Here is a 19,271-nt window from a genome sequence, read left to right on the forward strand (position 1 = left end):
TTACTTCAAGTTTAGTGGAAAGTCAGCAGTTAAAAGAAAATAACTACAGAACACCACACAAGTTTGATTTCAGAAACTCCATGTAAGTTTCTATTAATAAAAACATAAAAGAGTGGTGCCTAGCAAAGAAGGACATAAAGGCCATGTTTATATTTTTATGTTTATCTCCAAATACTTTATATCAAAGGCTCTCTCCAAATGCTTAACTCATTATATAACCTGCTACTTCAAAAGATTACCAGCATCCCAAAAATAGCTTCAATATAACTGAATCAACTTTCTACTGAGCAGTCTTGATATCAATATACCACTAGAGATATTTTTTTTTCTCAAAACACAGAACTATTTATAGTTCTCTACCCAAAAATACTGTATCCCATCAGAAGTTTTAGCTTAGCTTTTAGGGGTAGAAGCAGCAGGAAAAAAAATATCTCAAAATAAGAACCAAAACCAACCAACATTAAAGGCACATTAAAAGAAAGATGAGGCGCTCCAGAGAAGTCTCAAAAAGAAAAATGAACTATAAAACCACCAAACATCTCCAGCACACCAAACAGAATTAAGAAGCAGTCATCTGTTTTAAAAAAACAATGTTGTTTTTAAAATATAAAAGATCTTTCCAAACTGGCATAGGCCAGCTTAATTCAAAAGCCTCAATATGATACTCAATATGATACTTCTCTTAAAATTATTAAGGAAGAAAAAAATATCCAAAATATCCTCCTCTTACCAGGGGATTCTCCTCAGAAATATTTATATATTCACTCTGAATCAATATCTCAATTTGAACTAAGAAATTAAAGCCCTAAAGTTAGCTGTTAACCATGCAGTTAATAGTATAAATCTGTTACTTCTGTAGGAAAGTAAAGGCTCAGCACTTCGATAAGTGGTTTCAAAGAATAAAACAAAACGGATTGATCAAACATGGACAGGGCTTTAGTCCATTCAAAGCAGATCTCTCATGCTCTGTGCCTGTGCCTTTCCACTGTGCTCCCAGAGAGCCTGTTAAGATCTCCTATTTCAGAGAAATTTACCTTTGGGCAAGAAAAATGTTTAAAATCCGCAAAATTTTTTAATAGAGCCAGTAGTCTAAACATCATACATATAAAATAATTGGAAAAAGGTTAACATCAAACATCTCAACCCAGCCATTGCACTGGGCCATGCTGGGTAATGTATGGTTATAAATACAGAACATGCTCTTATGTACCAGTCCTAGATACTGAGTGGAAACAAGGTGACTTCCACCACCCCAAAATGTCACTTTCAGTGACTGAAAAGTCTGACAGAACTCACTCTGTGATAGTGGACATAGTCTCCCTGCATGAAATACAATCTGCTTTTAATTTTACCTGAGAGTTGCATTTCTCATCTGATAAAAACAGTCAGGAAAGGCAGCAATTGAATTTCATGCAGTCAACAAAAAAAAACCAATTTACCAAACACAGACTGGTTTTCTTTTGGGTGCATTTCATATTATAGTTCCAATTTAATCAAATCTTAAGTTGTGCAAAACTTCAAAACCAAATGAACAGAAGCATCTCACTGGTGATGTTTGCACAGGAATGAGGTGGCACAAAAATCCCTGACCTGACACTCACAAAAGCTGGCAGGAGTTGTCTGGTTTAGACAAGCTGACAGTTCAGACTTCCTTCAAGCTTCACCCATCCCAATGTGCTGCTCTACCTTCAAAACCTTTTGATTACAATCCTTTCAAATGAGGAAAACCTTTGCTAATACTGATGGGAAGCAGCAGCAGCATAAAGCTAATTCTTACACCTGGGGTTGCAGGACTTAGGGAAAAGCATGTTATAAAAGCATTATTTGGAGGAAAGACTTCAAAATTCTAGTTGAAAAACGGAATAAAAACCAGCATGCCTACGTCCTTACATTTTACATGCAGCATAAAGGAGGAGTAAATCACTCAAATAGAAGATCATTCAATTTGATTATTGAGGGAGAGAAGAATCCAAGATTAGTCATCACATATAAGTACAAAATATGAGATTAGGCTACAAGCCATGCTGGGATTTTAGTTAAAGTCTCAGCTGTTTCCATACATCTACAAACTACTTCACAAGCTCTCATTTTTAAATTTCACTAATATCCAACAGCCCTACAGAGAACACTATTAAGAGAAAATAATGTAACTTTAAGCTGGTATAAGCCATATAATACTGAAAACTAGCTTCATGGATCCCAAAATTTTTTATTCTATTTTAAAACAGAACACTGGATATTTTAAAGAAATCAGCAAGAACCTTTTAGTACACATCACTACTGAAAGCTGTTCCAATTCATAAGGGTAGATATATCAAGCAGTTGAAAATATCTACTTCCTAATGAGCTGATACCGAGGTAAACTTCACATATAGTGAAAGACACCTCTCCCACAAGCTGTCACACTGATTGATGGATTAATATTGGGTTCTTAATCTCAGATAACAGCTATTGAGGCACCGAGCCCAGCAGCAGTTTGGGAACCTGAGATGGCAATTTTAGAATCCTGCACACACCTCAAGATTCTTTATTGATATTTTTCATCATTTTAAGAAAAAAGAGGGGACATGGGCATAAGCAATCAATGTCCTCACTCACCAGTTTATGGACGAAAACATCTGCTCTTACAAATGCAGCAAAATTTGTATTCTAAGCAAGAAATCCTTATCATTTTATTCTAAGGATAATTCTCTAAAAATGAAGGTTTCTGCACCTGCACATACTTAACCAGTGTATCTGAGCTCACCCCAGAACAAGAGAAGGTTGTGGCTGACTTAACATGAACACAGTAAAATATTCTACACAAACCACTTGTTGAGCAAAACACAAGGATAAGCACTGGCTTTCCATGCAGAGAACTGAAGGAAGAAGTAGTGTCTGAAAATAATATGAGGTAGGAAACAGGAAAGCAAAACCTGTTGACTTGAGCTGTACTGCATTTTACTTTCTGCTAAGAAGATACAACTGTTAAGGCAAATCCTCAGTGGCGATAAGTTTTATTCTTACCTGGCAGCAAGAGAAGGTTTCTGTTCTAAACTGAGGAACAAATATATAAGGTTCATGCTAGAGAGATCTGGTTTACTCTCTTGGCTTCAGCAAGTGAGGTAATTTCAGAAATGGAATTGTCAACTATTTCTTACACGCAAACATAGGCTGACATTTGAAAATTCAGTGAACCTGAACTTTAGAAATGCAATTTTCTGACATCTATATCCCTCATTGCCCACAAACATCCACTTGAGAGAGCTCAGGTCACAGTTAAAAAGTCCATCCTATCAAAGGGATGGACTGTTTTTGTTGTACAGAATTGCTACTACCCTGAAAAAGAGTCTGATGAAAGTTGCAAATGTGTTCATATAACTCACATACCCCAAAAGAGTTAAATAAGCATTTTCTGACTTACCACATCCAATGAGGACAAAAAGAACGCATATAGTGTTTTCTCTAAATTGGTCTTTTTTTTTACCCCACTAAGTGGTTTACTACTTTTTTAGGTCATCCCAGATCTCAGCTGGGAGTCACCTAATGAAATCTACACATGTAGAACACTCAGTTGTTCACTCCTGACAATCTTATAGATTCCCATTTCCATGGAAACAAGCAGAACAGTAAAAATAAAGAGAGTTTTAAAAGTTTTCTAAAATTCCCTTATACTAATCTCCAGTGAGATCATCTTCATAAAAATGAGATAAGAAAGGTCCAAATGAGGAAACACCAGAGGAGGACTTGCACTTGGCATGCAGCTGCCATCTGACAACGCACACTTACACATCATGCTGCTGTACTGACATTCAGGCAAAACCAGCTACACACTACATCACAGACCTGAAGAAAAAAACTTATCTCAAAGTAATGTGCTTAGGAAATGAACATTTTAAGGCATAGTTGGCATTTATGATGACTTTGAAAACAGCAAGACTAAAGAATATTTAAAAGAGCTACAGAATTGCTCTAAGTTAAAGGTATCAAGGTAATATTTTTCCCCTTTCCCACTAACTCATTTTTCTTTGGCTTCACTTTTCCCAAGATCTAAAACCTTGTATTTGAAAACATGTGCTCAGACCCCCAAAGATGAGTGATAAAAATGAACTTCCAAAATATGTCTATTTGAAAAAAAAACAGACAAAATTCCTCAGCTATTTGCATCTGTCTTGGCAAGTACAGGTTGATGTAGCTGGCAAAATAGAACAGCAACTGAACTACTTATGTTCTTACATTTAAAGTTGAGGTGGTTTAAAGTTGTTTAGGGAATGAACAGTGATATGTAGCACAATTTTATTAGCTCTGTAGAACTACAATGACAATCACAATGTGGGATTAGAGGAAATTGTGACATCTGTTTTCTATGAATCCGCAGAATATGAGAGTAAGAGGGCAACCCCCCCCAAATCTGTGTAAGTAAACATGATTAAAAGAAAATAAAATCAGAATTGAATAAATAAAGAATAGTTAGGGCAATATAAACAAGAGAACACAGGAGAGAAAGTTGTTAATGCACTCAAAATAGAAGTCCAAAAGTGAGTTGCTTTTCTGTTATTTACATGAAGTACTGAACAAATGAGAGATGAGCTGCTCCAGGTGATCCAACTCTGCTCTGAAAACTCTTCTGGTTCATATAAATGTCTGCTACAGGCAAGCAAGACCTGGATTTGGTGAGATTTGGGAGATGAACCCTGGAATTCAAGTGAGACCAACTGCAGATACATGAAACAATTGACTTTCACTTGGGGATTAGCCAGCATAGGACTTCAGGATCAGCAGGCAAAATACGACAGCCCTGCTCCAGCCTTGGAGAGTGAATCAGGACTGTTCCAGAAGGAAAGGGCATCAGAGGTCTTGAACAAAAAGACTTTTGTGTATCTACTAGAAAAGATCAAGATGATAAGAAATGTATTTACATCTCAAAATACCTACTCTGATGTAGGACTCAGGCTAGTGAGGCAATCCATTTATTTGACTGACCAGAATTTAGACAGGAGCATGATAATGCACCAATGAAAAAGTTACACATAGAATGATGATGTTCATACTGTCTGGGCAGGGCAGAGAAATGATAAAACAGAAGGCAGAGAGAATAATACATAATTCCTTCCATAACAGATAATGAAAAATTACATTCAGAAAAGATATGTACAGAAAAATGGGAAGAAAACCCAAAAGAATTGACACACATATGCATACACGAAGGTTGTTTATTATAAACTGAAATACCATTAAAACCAGCCACTACTATATAAAATACCTCCCCCTCCCAGCACTCTGGGACAAGACCATTGTTTCCCTGAATGCTTTATTGACTATAAAAGACTCAATGACTTGCACCAAGGATCTGCAAGGATGGTGTGCAATGCTTTTGAAATGAGACACCAGTAAAACCTCAGCAGGTGGTGAGAGGTGCCACAAATCAGTTGTGAAAAGGGCTGCTGATCACCTTTCCAGGGGAATCTCATCCCTTTGTAATGCAACACTACCAATGTATTCAGAATTGAATGGAAAGTGAGAGAACAAAATCTACACATTTTCAAGATACTACAACTCATAACGCTCAACCCTGCTGTGTGCCCTTCAAAAATCTGGCAGTGCACTGTCCCTGGGACCTGTGACAGAGACCTTCCCTGCTGGCCTCTGTCTTACAAAAGAAATAACAATAAAAATACATAACCCAGTGGTTTTGCAGGTATCTTCCACTAGAATAGAGCTGGGTCTGGCTAATCACAATAGTTGTGTGCTACATTTAGCTGCCAGCAGCTGCAGAGTCTGCTGTGACAAAACGCAGAATAATGCTGATGCTGGCACAGCAAGGGGAACAAGAGCCCAGCCACCTTCACTTGGCTGATTGAGATTTATGGGATTAACCAGGAATACCTGAAGAATATGACAGCTCTAAACATCAACACACACATGTTGAAACACAGAGGTCTGCTGTGGAATAATAGATGTGTGGATGAAAGGATCAAGTTTGGTCACTCAATAGAACCACAGACTGGCTTGGGTTGAAAGGGACTTAAAAGACCACCCATGGGCAGGGACTCCTTCTACTATGCCAGGTTGCAGCACCCACAACTTCTCTGGGCAACCTGTTCTGGTTCCTAAACACCTTCACAGGAAATAACTTCCTCCTAATACCTAACCTATAGCTGCCCTCTTTCCATTTAAAGCCCTTCTCCCCTGTCCTATCACTACATTATTAAATGTAGCAGTAAATTAGTAAATATGATTAGTAAATGAGATGTATCATGACTTAAAATACATAAGTGTTAATGCTTATACTTCCTTTTAATTGGAATAAGACCAAGAAGGACTGAGAAATAAATTATAACTACAAAGTAACTAAATGATACTGTAGGTACAATCCAATCAAGCTCCATCAAGTATTAGCTGTTTAATAGCAGAAGATTTCTTTGCTGCTGTGTTGCTTTATTTCCTAAATATGGGGAGCTGCAGCAATCCTGGCTCTGCCTCTCCCAGCACCTCGTACACTTGGAGTAACTGGAGCAGAATGTTACAACACTGCTCAGTGAAGCCACTGGGTACTTTGGTAATGCTACACAATAACTGTCTGCATCCGCTATGTGGCCTCGGGGACCTTGCTGGATCTCCAAAATAGCACAGATAATGTTGTGGTAAATGTTTGTGTGTCCTCAGGTATTTAGAAACACAAAAAAAAAAAGTGTGGAGGAAGCTTTAAGAAAAAAAAACCCAAATAACAAACCTTGAGCAAGTGCTACATTCCTAGTTTAGAAATTTCTACTAACTCAGAGTCTGCCTGTTAATGTTATTCAGGTGCTTGTGAGCAGCCCTGGGCTGTCACATCACCACTGCACTGGCTCTGATTCACTGAGCCCCTTGGTAGCCAAGCTGGGCCATAAAGTCCCCTCCTGGCAGACCTGCACTTGCCATGAACTTTAATTGGGCTGGCCTGCTGGGAAGCCAGAACAACTTTAGGGCAGGCAGAGATACTGGGTAGATTTCCTCAGCCCTCAGTTTGAGAGCTGACCTTGTCTGCCCCATGATATAATGCACATACTGAGTCAAATAACTGCTTTCACCACTTAAACTCCTCAGAAACTGTGCATTGCATCACATCACAAATCTCACTTGAATGCACAAATTTCCAAATATCAGTTCCGTTTTACTTGCTTTCCCCTGCCTTGAATCTACAATTCTGATATTTGAAATTCCCCTTCAGCAGCAGGAAGATTTTTTTGCCTTAACCATTCCAAGCAGTGGAGTTTTAGTGAATAGCACAGAATCCCAGCACACCAGTGGTCCTGGCTATGTGCACCCACAATGAGGGCTATGACTCAGAGCTTCCCATTTTCATTTCCTGACTAGTCACTCTGGGAAAAAAAGCATTTCAATACCACTGATGGCAGAAATTGTATAAATACCTTTTCAAGCTCCAGGTTTTCCCACTGAAAAGCAGTGGATCTCAGAGGGTTTTGTTTTTATGTGGGCATTGGCATATTTAAATTCCTGCAACTAGCAAGCAATGAGCTTAATATGGATGAACTGAAACCCAGAAGAGTATCTGTCCACTTCTTCCATCTCTCCCCAGTTTTTTCTAAAGTCTACTTTCTTTTAAATTAAGAAAAAAAAAATCCTGCCTTTTCTACTTCTTACTGAGTTTGTACTAGTCCAATAGTGATTCTAATTGAAATTATACAAATGGACACAATTAAAAATAATAATTACACAAAGCAGCTATGTAAGGCTTTTTAAAAATAATAATTACACAAAGCAGCTATGTAAGGCTTTTCATCTGTGGACTGCTTTATAAACACTAAGGCATTAATTCAGCCTAAAAACATAAAACTAAAGAAGCAAAACTAAAGGTATTAAGAGGAAGGTGAAGCAACAGATCAGTGATTTTTACCAGCATGCTGTGTGTCAGAGCTGTATCAGTGTGGATGCCCTGATCTGACACTACCCACAGGAGCTGAACTGATGACACTGCAAAGCTCCCCTGCAGCACAGCTCTTCCTTTGGGCCTTTACTAATGGGCTCCTTCAGAACCACTCTCCATTCCCCTCCAGCTGTTGTGCTGCCTGGTAAAATGGAGCCCATTCCTGTTGCACACATCTGGCTGGAATACCTGTGACCCAACTGCTGCTGGAAAACTGAACACTTGGATCTCTCATAAATCACCTCCAGCCTCCCACCACCATCCTAACCAGCATTATCACTACAAATAACAAATTCATGACTTCATTTTTTCTCAAGCTACTTATCCCTTCCAGGCAGAGGATCAAAAGGGGGAAAACCAAGATTAGAGCTATGTGACTAATTAAAGGCACAAACTTATATTTATTGGCTTGCAAGGGATCATGTTGATATACTCCAGTGAAAGCCAAAAGCATTATTATATCCTGCCATTTAACTGAGCCTAAAACCTCTGGAAATAAAATCTGAGAGGTGAACAGAAGAATCAATTATTACAAGTGGAGCAAACTGCATAACATCAGTAGCAGCTCAGTTTATTTGTATGTAAATTCATAGGCTTGTGTATTTCAGTTACATGCATTACAACCTTACTCACTTACTAGGTTAAACAGAGCCATGCCAAAGAACTCTAAGGAATAATTTCTATTACAGGTTGCAAACATCCTTAAAGTGTCCAAAATGTGCTGAGAAATGAATACATAAAAATGAGATGCCTACAGTACTTTCAAAAGAAAAAAAAAAAAGATATCCATATGAACCTTATCTATAGTCTATGAACTCCAAGACAGGAACAGAGGAAAAAACAAAAGGGAAGAGAAAGGAAAATAAAACAATTACCAGTGTTTTCCAGTATATCAAGTTGTTGATCCTTCCTATGTAATCACTTACTTACTGAGGACTTGTAAAGCAGCACTGCCTCCTCAGGGAGCTCAGGCTCAGCCAAACTTGTTAAAATGCCCTGGAAGAAAATAACTTGCTACCCTTCCCCAGTGCTCCTTCCTTTCCTCCCATTTCTGAGTGCACAAATGGAGGGAGCATCAAGCTCTTAATTATCCTATGCTATAAATAAGCTGGCATTAAACCCACTCCATTCACTACAGTCGAGGAGTGCATCATCAAAACAAGCTCTCAGACATCTCATTTCTACATGGTCCTGTGTGTGAAAAGATGTGAACTATAATAATAACTCCCATGCTCTTTCAACCTCTGTTATCTCATTACTCATATTTTCAGCTACACTAAAAGTAATTTTGTGAATCAACTTCTGGCAGAGCTAATGGGAGAAAGGAGCAAATTTCATTTGACTGTATTTCAGTTTAGCTGGTAGGCAGGCCAGGATATCTTACATAGATTCGCAATCCTTTTAGGTTCACCCAAATTAGCAAACAGCTAAAAGGTATTTAACAAAGAAGTTCTTGTGACAAGACATGGAGAGCTTCAGTAAATACATTTATTTCACAGGTCTCCTGTTCAGGTTTCTGAAGGAAAACAACCTATAGAATTGTGGAGAGATTTATACATTTGCTTGCTCTATTTTCAGTTCAGTTTTCTTAGAACACCACAATTTCCCCAAGACATGTAGAACAAGCTCTGGCTTCCCAAAAGAACCTTGTTCATAAAACAAAGCAACAAGCATCTTCTGTGCTTGGGGCATGTCCTGATCAAAGAGGTACCTAAATACATGCTGACAACCTTTAGCTTAATTTATTGTTGGCTTAATTTTACTTTTTGGAATTAATAATAATTATCCTTTTATTTTCCAGATACTGCAATTGCAACAGCTATACCTGACTTCAGTGTTTAAGTACAATAAGACTTTTTTCATCCAGCTGAAACCTAGAGCTTTATTTGGAACCCAGTGTAGATAAAAATCACTGCAGCTGGCAGGGGGTGGTCATGGAATGTCAACTAGAGGTCAAATTAGATGTCAGGTTCTTTTGTAATTTACCAAAAGACTACACTTCGCACATTTATCTTCCAGAACTTTCTCTGTTGTCAAAACCAACTTGACCCTAAGAGAGCAATGCTTTATTAAGTTACAGCTGAACACAATTGTTGATATGTTGGTCCAGTGCCTCTAGTTAATATATCACCTACCAGCAGGATGTCCTTTTAAAAGAAAAGCCATTCATGTTTGTCATTTCAGAGCAGTAAAAAGAGAAAGGTTTCTTGGTGTATGTCCTCACAGGGTGTTTTTGATGAAGGACAGTACAAGCTGTTTGTTTTGGTTTTTTTTTAACCCAAACTGTGCTACATCAGTCAAGCTCTTCACATATTTATTTAAAATAGTACCATGACTTTCTGGTCTAAGAATGAAACACTGAAAAAAGCTTTCATAAAAGTTGATTTGATATCATTTAAAAAACACACCAAAAGCAGGCCATAGTTAAAGAACATTACTAAAATCTTTAGCCTCTTTTCTGTAGAATGCAATACATTTCTGCTAGGAAACAACTACTCTTGAGTGGGTTTTTTTGCTGTTAAAATCATGCTTTTAACAGACCTCCCAGTTTTCTAGAATACAAATGTTGGAGTAGTCATAGGGCCAGGGAAGATGGCAGGACAACTCAGCTTTGAGAGTTAGGAAAAGTATGTCAATCCAAGGTCAAAATTAGGAGGTTAGACAAGAACAAAAACTCCAGGAGAAGGGAGGAAGAAGCCAACTTCATGTTCAGTTGTTATCTTCCTACTCCTCTCTTGTCCAAGAACTGTCCTGGGGACTACAGCAATGACTACATCTAACTGCCATTTTTTAAAGGCAAAATATTTATCACACAGATATAAATTGCTGTAATCAAATGATTCACTACATGATAACCATTTAGTAGTTTTCTGACATTTATAAATTACTTCCTTTTGCTACTACAGAATGTTAATAATGGAGAAACACAATACTCCCAATTCCCTGAAAATATCTTTACTAGCCTATGATCAAACCAGAAATCTGAGTTCTGCAACTCCCTCTTAACAACAGAATGGAAAAGTAATCAGGAGCACCATGTCTCCCTTTTTATGACATGACCTTGCAACCTTCAAAGCTTTGGCTCTTTCACATATTTGTATCTGGGGCAAAATCTTGGAATACATCATCCTCCTACTAACCCTGATTATTCTGGAGAGAAAAACAGGAGCCTGTGAGAAATGAAGAACCTGCAGGATCCATGGTTCCACACAAAGGAGCAAGGAACTGAGGCTGCCCAAGAAGGAAGACACAGCCCAAAGGAGACAGAGGAGAACCTTATAATCACAGATACCAGCAATCCATCGCTCATTCCTTAACCACATTTTTGTCCTCTTCATCAATCCCAACCATGTAGGTTGGGGTAGACAGACAATGAACATGTATGACTGACTGAAACAAGCCATTTCTATCAATTTAATGTACAAATAGCTGCATTATTTTTGCTGCACTGCATTTGTTATGTAGAACCACATGAAGGGCACATTTTTCTTGCATACCTGTTTTTCTATACAAAGCTTTGACTCTGATGAAAACACCTCTCAAGATTTCCGCCCTTATTTATCATGTTTGAGAGGCTTGCATATGAAAACCCATGAAATTCTATTATCTGCTAAAACAGTCTCATAATTACTGAAACCACATGCCTGCAAAAATAAGAACTCTCCTACACCACCGTGTGCTGGATTCAAGTCCTCTCCCACCCACCACTGCCCCAAACAGAGTGAAACTCTTCCTTAATTATTCTGCTCTTCTGCTGAGACATGAGATGAAGGATAGTTAGAAGCAAAAAATGCCTTTTGTAAATTGACATATGTAGAATATTGACCTGAAAACCCTTCTCCAATTTGTAGAGTCCTTTCTTGAAGCAGACGTGTTAAAATAAGCAAGCAGAGTCTGCTGGGTGCATCCGTTCCCTAATGAGATCTGACACAATAATTAGTGTGCAGCAAGCTGGGGTAGTTTAATGTACTTCCCTTCTCGTTTCTATCACACTTTATAAAAGTCTCATTAATCTTTGCCACCAACAACAGGAAAGCAATAAAATGGGCGTAACAGCACAAGTCACAGAACCTCACAATCTGCACTTTTATTTCAATCGCGCTATTCAATACTGGCTTCTGAAAATAACCAGGTGACTTTTCACAAAGGCCAATTAGACAGTTCAGGTAATCTAGGCATGCTCAAGTTCACCTATCAGAGTTGCTGGAGATTAGAAACATCAGATGGATTTTTTGGGACAACCTGTGATTTTGATGTGGGAGGGAAGAGCAGCACAGTTGACAGCAATCAGTTTTTTCATGCTCTGATGAGTTGCTGCATTGCTCATTGTTCTGGCACAGCAAGAAATACTTAATCTTAGCATTGTAAATACAAAACCATGAGATCAGTAACCAAAACAAAAGACAGGCACAGAATGAACTGTCAGCTTTGATGTAACACTTGTGCAACTGAAACAGAAAAAGGAAAATTATACTAAAGCCTCAAGCTGACAAAAATCACAATAAACACATGCAAAAGAACTTAAAAACTTCAAGAGTAGGGTCTAATATTTTTGTTCCCTTCAGAGATGAAATAAAGTTCTACCCATGAATTGAGATCTTTAAATCCCACTTTCTGTAGAAAACATTTAAATTTCACACAAATCCTCACTATAATTTCACATATTTCATCATTCTTTGCCCTATGTGCATATTCCTGCATCAACTTTATATACACAGGAGAGGCACTCAGACCCAAGATTGGAAAAGAATAAAAAAAATTACAGAAAATTTCAGATGAAAGTCACTTAAAGCAGCTTTTATCTGTTAGGGGAGAGCATCTGCTATACCCAAACATTTTTCTGCCAAGAAGAAAACCACGGAGTGCTAAAAATATAGTGAATCTGAGAGTAAAATAAATATACGAGTCTCTTGTACATAAAACAAAGTTCTTGAGTCAGCTTAGGTGATTCAGAGGCTCTGGTTGGAAGCTTAAATAAATGCAAGCCTAAAACATTGAGCAGAAAAAAACCCATTTTATTGGGAACTGCATTTCCAGCATCTTTGAAATCAAGGACTCAAGTCTTTATTTTGCCTTTACCTATGGTTTTTTTCTCCCACGGCTCCACAAATCATCATTTAGATTTCAGCAGGTCATCCAGAAAGTAACCTTATAAGCTCTGGTGTGGGTTTTTTTGGGGGTTTTTCTGTTGCCAGGATTTGCCTTGCTGAAATGAGCAGGTACTTATGCTATTTTAAATGCTGCTGTCAAATAAAGTTATGTTAGAAACTGTATAGATTCCTGCTTTTTCCTGCAATTTATTCTCCCAAAGAATATTTGGCCTTTAAAACTGCTGTTTTGCTGAAAAGCTATAGCAGAACACCAACAACTATGCTACAGTGTCACGAATCAATAGCACTGCATGCAATATTTAATACAAACTGAGACCCATGGGCCTGCTCTTTTAGCTTTTAATATCAAGTTTTGCTTACTTGCAACATTTTATTTTAAAATGGCATTTATGCTTAAAAGAAACAAAGCACTCCAGTAATCTCTGGTAATATTGATGAGACAGGCTTCAGTCCACATAAAATCTTAAGAAAGTCACAGTATAAATAAGAATATAAATCTAGGTAGTTCACCCATTTCTAAACTTTTTCATAAGAGTGTTTATACCATTAAAGTTTCTTTACACAAAATGCAAAGTCTATTACATAACAGTATTTTAATCTTTGAGAGGTTTGTTAAATCCAAGCATTTTCTTCTTCATATAATTATACAAGAAAGAGTAAAATAACTGGGGGGTTGGAGGGTGGAAAAAAAGAAACAGTGAAAAGCCCCAGCTGCTTCAGTATCCTATCCCTAGCAGTGACCACTGAGAGAGTCATTGAAAAATTTAAGAACTGGGTAGGGCCACTAATCCAGAATACTCCCCAAGCTGTTATCTTCATAACTTTTTCCCAGGCTTCCCTGCCAAACCAAAATCATAACCTGAAACCACAGTAGAGTTTGAGAGGAAAAGAGGAGAGAGAAATGAGGGGAAGGGAAAACAAAAAAGGAAACAGGGAGAACAGAATACAAGAGCCTTGATTTGGCTGGATGGGAAAAATGGATAAATGCATAACTGAATCTCATGTTTTTTCCAAGTCTGCCCTCATCTACCTGGTAAAGCAAAAATGAATAACAGCAAACAACTGTCCCAGGAACATCCTGTCCACATTGTATTGTCATGGTATTCCCACGTATATTTACAGAAAAAAACTCTTTATAAAAACAGCAAATACAACCAAAAAATGGCTGGTCTAATTCAGAGTTCTTCCCCAGGCATGGTGGGAAGTAAAAGAAAGTCTGATCCATTCTGTCCTTCTGTCCTTATTCTTCTGTGCAAAAGAGCATACTCCATCATACTTTTGTTTTCTAGAATCCTCATATGCAAGTTCTGGCCAGATGTGGCTTTAAAAGCATGTAATGTACCTAGAACTAATTAATCTTTTCAGATGTGTGTAAGTGCTGCTTTTGCCTTCCCTTTCTGTAACATGTTTTGCACCAGGCAGCTGTAGCCACTCTGGGCATGGGTGTCAGAAAACAAAGTTTCTAGGCCTCTCCATAAACACAAAATTAAGAACAAAAATTAGGAATTAAATGATAAATAGCATTTCCTGTATCATTTCACTGTTGATAAGGGTGAAAATAGCTGGCATGCATTTGTCCAAAGAAGCACAGTTTGCATGAACAAACATTTGAACAAGAATTTCTGAATTCCAAGGATTAAACACGGTCCTTGTTTCAGCAACAAATTCTTGCCCATTTTCTAACCTCACTTCTCAAAAAATTCCAGAATGCATGTCTATAAGAGTCTCTCAGTTGTGTCTGACATTATCCCCATCAAAAAAAAAAACCAAAAAAAACCAAAAAACCAAATAGAAAGAGTAGAGGACCAAGGGCCCGCACTCTGGCTACACAGACTTGCACAGGTAGCGCCCACAGATGCTGAAAGCCAGCACTGCCCTGTGCTGAGCCAAGAGAGGCTACCTGGTGTTTTTAATTAAAATGCAGTCAGCTGAAAGTCATTAATATTGCCAGAGAAAGAAAAACAACCTTTACTCTGCTGGGCACGGGTAATAAAGTTTGGGGGGTTTTTAACTTGCTGAGCTCCATCTGTGAAGGTGAGGAGGAAGGTTAGTGACAAGAGCATTGCAGCTCTGTTTTGTGGGCTCTGTGGCTGCACATCCTTCCACCCTGAGCTCCACAAGCTCAATCACAGATTTTATTACAAGATCACCTTTTTTTTCCCCCCTCCTTAGAAATTAACATTACTTACTTTCCATAATAGAAGCATGCCTATAAAAATGTAAATTTAAGGCAGGCCATCTAAATAGAGCACACTGAACTTCAGCACACCAGGCAGGACTAATCTTGCAGACCTCTGGTAATTTAAATTCTGACAGTGTAAGAAAACTGCAATTGATATTCTGCATAATAAAACTAAACAGAGGCATCAGTATTCTGATGCAGACTGGGAAAAAGGCAAAGATACTTTTATTTAAAAGGTATATTTTTCAGTTCAGTCTTTTAGTAAAAGTGCTTTATTCATATGTAAAACATACTGAGATAAAAAATATAAATCATCTCACTGTTAAAAACCATTATTTACCACTCTTATTTGTAATGGATTTGCCTGGGCGACAGGGCTGTCAGTGCATACCTGCAGCGATTCCTTATGACTACAAGGAACAGGTCTCTCAAAAGTGAATTCACAGAAATTTTCTTTAGGGTTCAACGTCCACAGAATCTACCATGGATTTTCACCTACATTTCCCCCCAATTCAAAATTATGGCGTCCTCTGCATTGCAACCTGTAAAGATCATAATTACCAGGTTTAAGAAACGTTTAAAACCCAAGAAACATACAAATAAATATTAGCTCTTGTACCAGTCTTGCAGTTTAAACTTTTTCATTACTAATGAAAAAACTATTTGCTCAAGTTTTGTAAAAACTGGGAAAGATAGAGGATTTCAAGTAATAGAAATCCAAAACCACTGCACTGAAAGACAGAAAAGAAATACAAGAGTAACAGGAAAGCCAGAAAAATCCAAACAATGTATAGTTAGGGGTGTTTTTCAAAGAAATCCTAGAATATTTAGGCCTATCAGGCTTACATATACCTACTAGCTTTTAATTTTTCTTAAGCATAAATAGAACAAAACAAACAGCAAATCTATGAATCAGAGGACAAGAATTATGTTGAATTCAGTACTTAAGTTTAATCCCTACAGATAGACATATCCTTCTGCACCTATGGGTGTCTGTCTTCACGTAACAGTGTGCATGCACCTCCCCCAAATAAAAACACCCTACAGTCTCAAAGCAACACCATTCTGAGTTTGCCTTTTATTTCTGAAAGTATGTTCTCCCTTTATTTTTTGAAGAAAAAGAGACTTCCTTCTAAATTCATCAGCGTTTTCTTATGTTAATTAATTTCCAATTCATAATGGAGATCCTATTTTATTAGTCTTGGTGAAGAATATTCTGCATTTCTCACAGCCACAAAGATAAGGCTGCTTAGTAGAGCTGGCAACTATAGTGTGATCTAACAACCCAATTAATTTGGAATGTGTCTTACTGATTAATAAAGCCTTTTAAAGAATTGTGTGTTTCATCTGCATTTACAACCTGGCATTAATGGCTTCCTCCATGCAGCGTTATGCAACACAGATGATCAAATAAGTAAGATACTTTAATTTTATTGTTAAAATTTCATAGTACTATCAAAGCTTTTTTCTTATATTCCAGTTTCATAATTAAATTCTACACATCTATAAGCTAAATAAACTGGACAAAAGAAGATGAAGTTTAGTACATTCTGAAACTGATGGGATGCTGAGGGAACTGCTGTGACAGCAGTCAGCATCAAAATGTATTCTTGAGGGCATATCAAAATATGCATTTTTGCCTAAAATTACAAACACACACAATAACCAGCTGTGTCCTAAAGTCCCACATTAGTCTGGGATTGAATATTCATACTTTCAGAGAGGTTTTCAGAAGATCCAAGTGAAGATATCAAAAGGGTGGTGAAGCTCAATTCAAAACTTGAGCAGAATTTGCTCAGAGAGCTTTCAAGTCCCTCAGCAAACCAAACACTTTCTGCCTTTGACAACATGAGGCCAAACTATTTTTTAGTATTTGTAGGTTTTGCTCTAAATTAAAATGAAAACCCATATTCAAAGTAGCTTTGGGATTGCTGTAACAAGCCAAGCAGATAAAATACAGATAGCCTCATTGATTTTTCTACCACTCAAGTGGAAAACCAGAAAACAAACCAGAATCTTTTTTCACAGAGCAATACTTTCCCAGTGTTCATCAAGTGGTGCTTGTTCCATAACTCTGTCTCCAGTCACAAAGCCTTCACTAAAAACTACTCTTTTATTTGTTTTTTTACCATGCTAACACAAGCAGTTGTGGTCAGCTCATGCCCAGCTTCCAGATTCATGACTCAACACAGTCATGACAAAGATTACAACCCTTAATAAAAACTTATTTTAAAAAAATAAAAGGTTGTTTTTCATCTTTTGTAGAGATGTAGTTCACAACTGTGCCTTACTCTTCAAAAAAGTATTTATTAAAATAGAAAAATCTTATTTCAATTGCTGGCCATAACCTGTCTGTCTCTTACCTCCTGCATCCCTACCACAAGTAAAATAGTCTTCAATATCAGGAGTAAGTATATTTGTTCCTTTCTGTTCATTTTAAACAAAAATACCATCAGATGTTGGCTACGTATTTATTTCTAGTCCATTCAAAAGGCACTTTCCAGTGCAAAACACAAATAGGACTTTCAAGGTACATTTAGTGTAGGATTTATATTACAAAGTAAGGCATCAACCACAGCTCCACAGAATGACAAAATGTTTGTACCGCTCCTTTATTTAAAATAAATGTTCCTGAACAGAATATAAAAGGAAAGATGAGCCACAAATAGAATTTCTCAATGGCTGTTTGAATTTCCCTGCTCCATTTCACGTCTCTCTACTCCCCAGTAATCATCTTCAGCTGCTGCTGCTAACAGAGAGCTACTGATTCTGGAATTGCTTCCTCCAATTATGGAAATTTTGTAAGTAATGAAAACCAAAATATGTCTTCAGCAATGACAGTCAAATAGTAAAATGGTTACAGAAATCCATTATTTGCATTTCTTATTCCCCAGTACAAGCAAATCCACAAGGGAGGCCCTCAGGACATAAATCTAGAACCATTTCCTTTTAGTTATTGAAATCCTACTTCAAGAGTTTTCATTACTATTACAAGTAGTGATTTATCTGCATAGAAAGAATAATATCCAACAAAAATACTGAAAACCATAATAGGAGTTAATAGTGCAAGTAATCTGGGATAGGGAAGAATGTATGAAAGACACTTAATCCAAATATTTGTTATAACACATACCTGCTGAAAGCATCTGGATCCACCCCATCAAAAAAAAAAAAAAAAACCAAACCAAAAAACAACAAACCAAAAACAACCCAGTGCTTTTTTGGAGTTTGTTATTTGCTAAGGAGTTATGGAATAGAGTTACTGTTTAGGACTAAATGATGGTTTATTCTGGTAACATTTTAAAAGTAAACATGTTGGTAAAAACAGAAGAGTGAAGCCCATGGTTTAAAAGCAAACCTGCTCAAAACAAGTTAAAAAAAAAAGAACCAAACAAATCCCTTCTGTTCTTCTGACACTGAAGAACTGAATGGCCAAATACTTGAGTAAACACACTCCCCCCCCCAAAGAAATACATGTGGTACACTCCACAGCTCATAGGAGTTCAGAGAAATCTCATTTTAGCTAGCTAATTCTATTTCAGTATTAATGACAGAAGGTATTTTGAGCTGCACTTTATAAATGCAATGAAGTTTTAAAAAGGTGCAATTAGCAGTACCTTGTGATTGATTTCTTCACACTAAAATAACCACAACTACAAGCAAACATCTCATGAAACACTGCCAAAGCTACAGAAACACCCTTTATTCTAAGATTGAATTGCTATCATCTTGTTACTCAAAATCCAGAGTTAAAACGTGTTACCCTTAATTTTCAATTTAATACACTGGGACCCAGCTTTACACACATGCAAGTCTACAGTCCAGAATTAAATATATTTATCAATATCTAGTTTTACAGATGAAAAGTGCCTTTTTTGCTTGCCTAAAAGGCCTTAGTCAGCATGAGTTGAGCAAGTCTCAAGCAGTTTATTTTTCACAGCAAACAGTACTTTTTAATGTAATACTTTAAGAGTTATCCCCCCTCTACAGCCTACCACAATACACTGAGCAACAGTTTTTCTTCTTTTTAGGAAGTTCACCATGATGCAGAAAAGCAGTGGCTACATGGAGA

General features: G+C 37.3%; 1 protein-coding gene across 5 annotated transcripts in view; it reads right to left on the reverse strand.

Annotated features, from left to right (window-relative positions):
* EPHA6 (EPH receptor A6) overlaps positions 1–19,271 on the reverse strand; it is a 374,179-nt gene that overhangs the window by 290,271 nt on the left and 64,637 nt on the right. The gene's annotated exons all lie outside the window — the stretch shown is intronic.

The sequence above is a fragment of the Agelaius tricolor genome, unplaced genomic scaffold (genome assembly GCF_023055355.1).
Source record: "Agelaius tricolor isolate 1412-34295 unplaced genomic scaffold, bAgeTri1.0.p SCAF_9, whole genome shotgun sequence".
NCBI lineage: Eukaryota > Metazoa > Chordata > Aves > Passeriformes > Icteridae > Agelaius > Agelaius tricolor.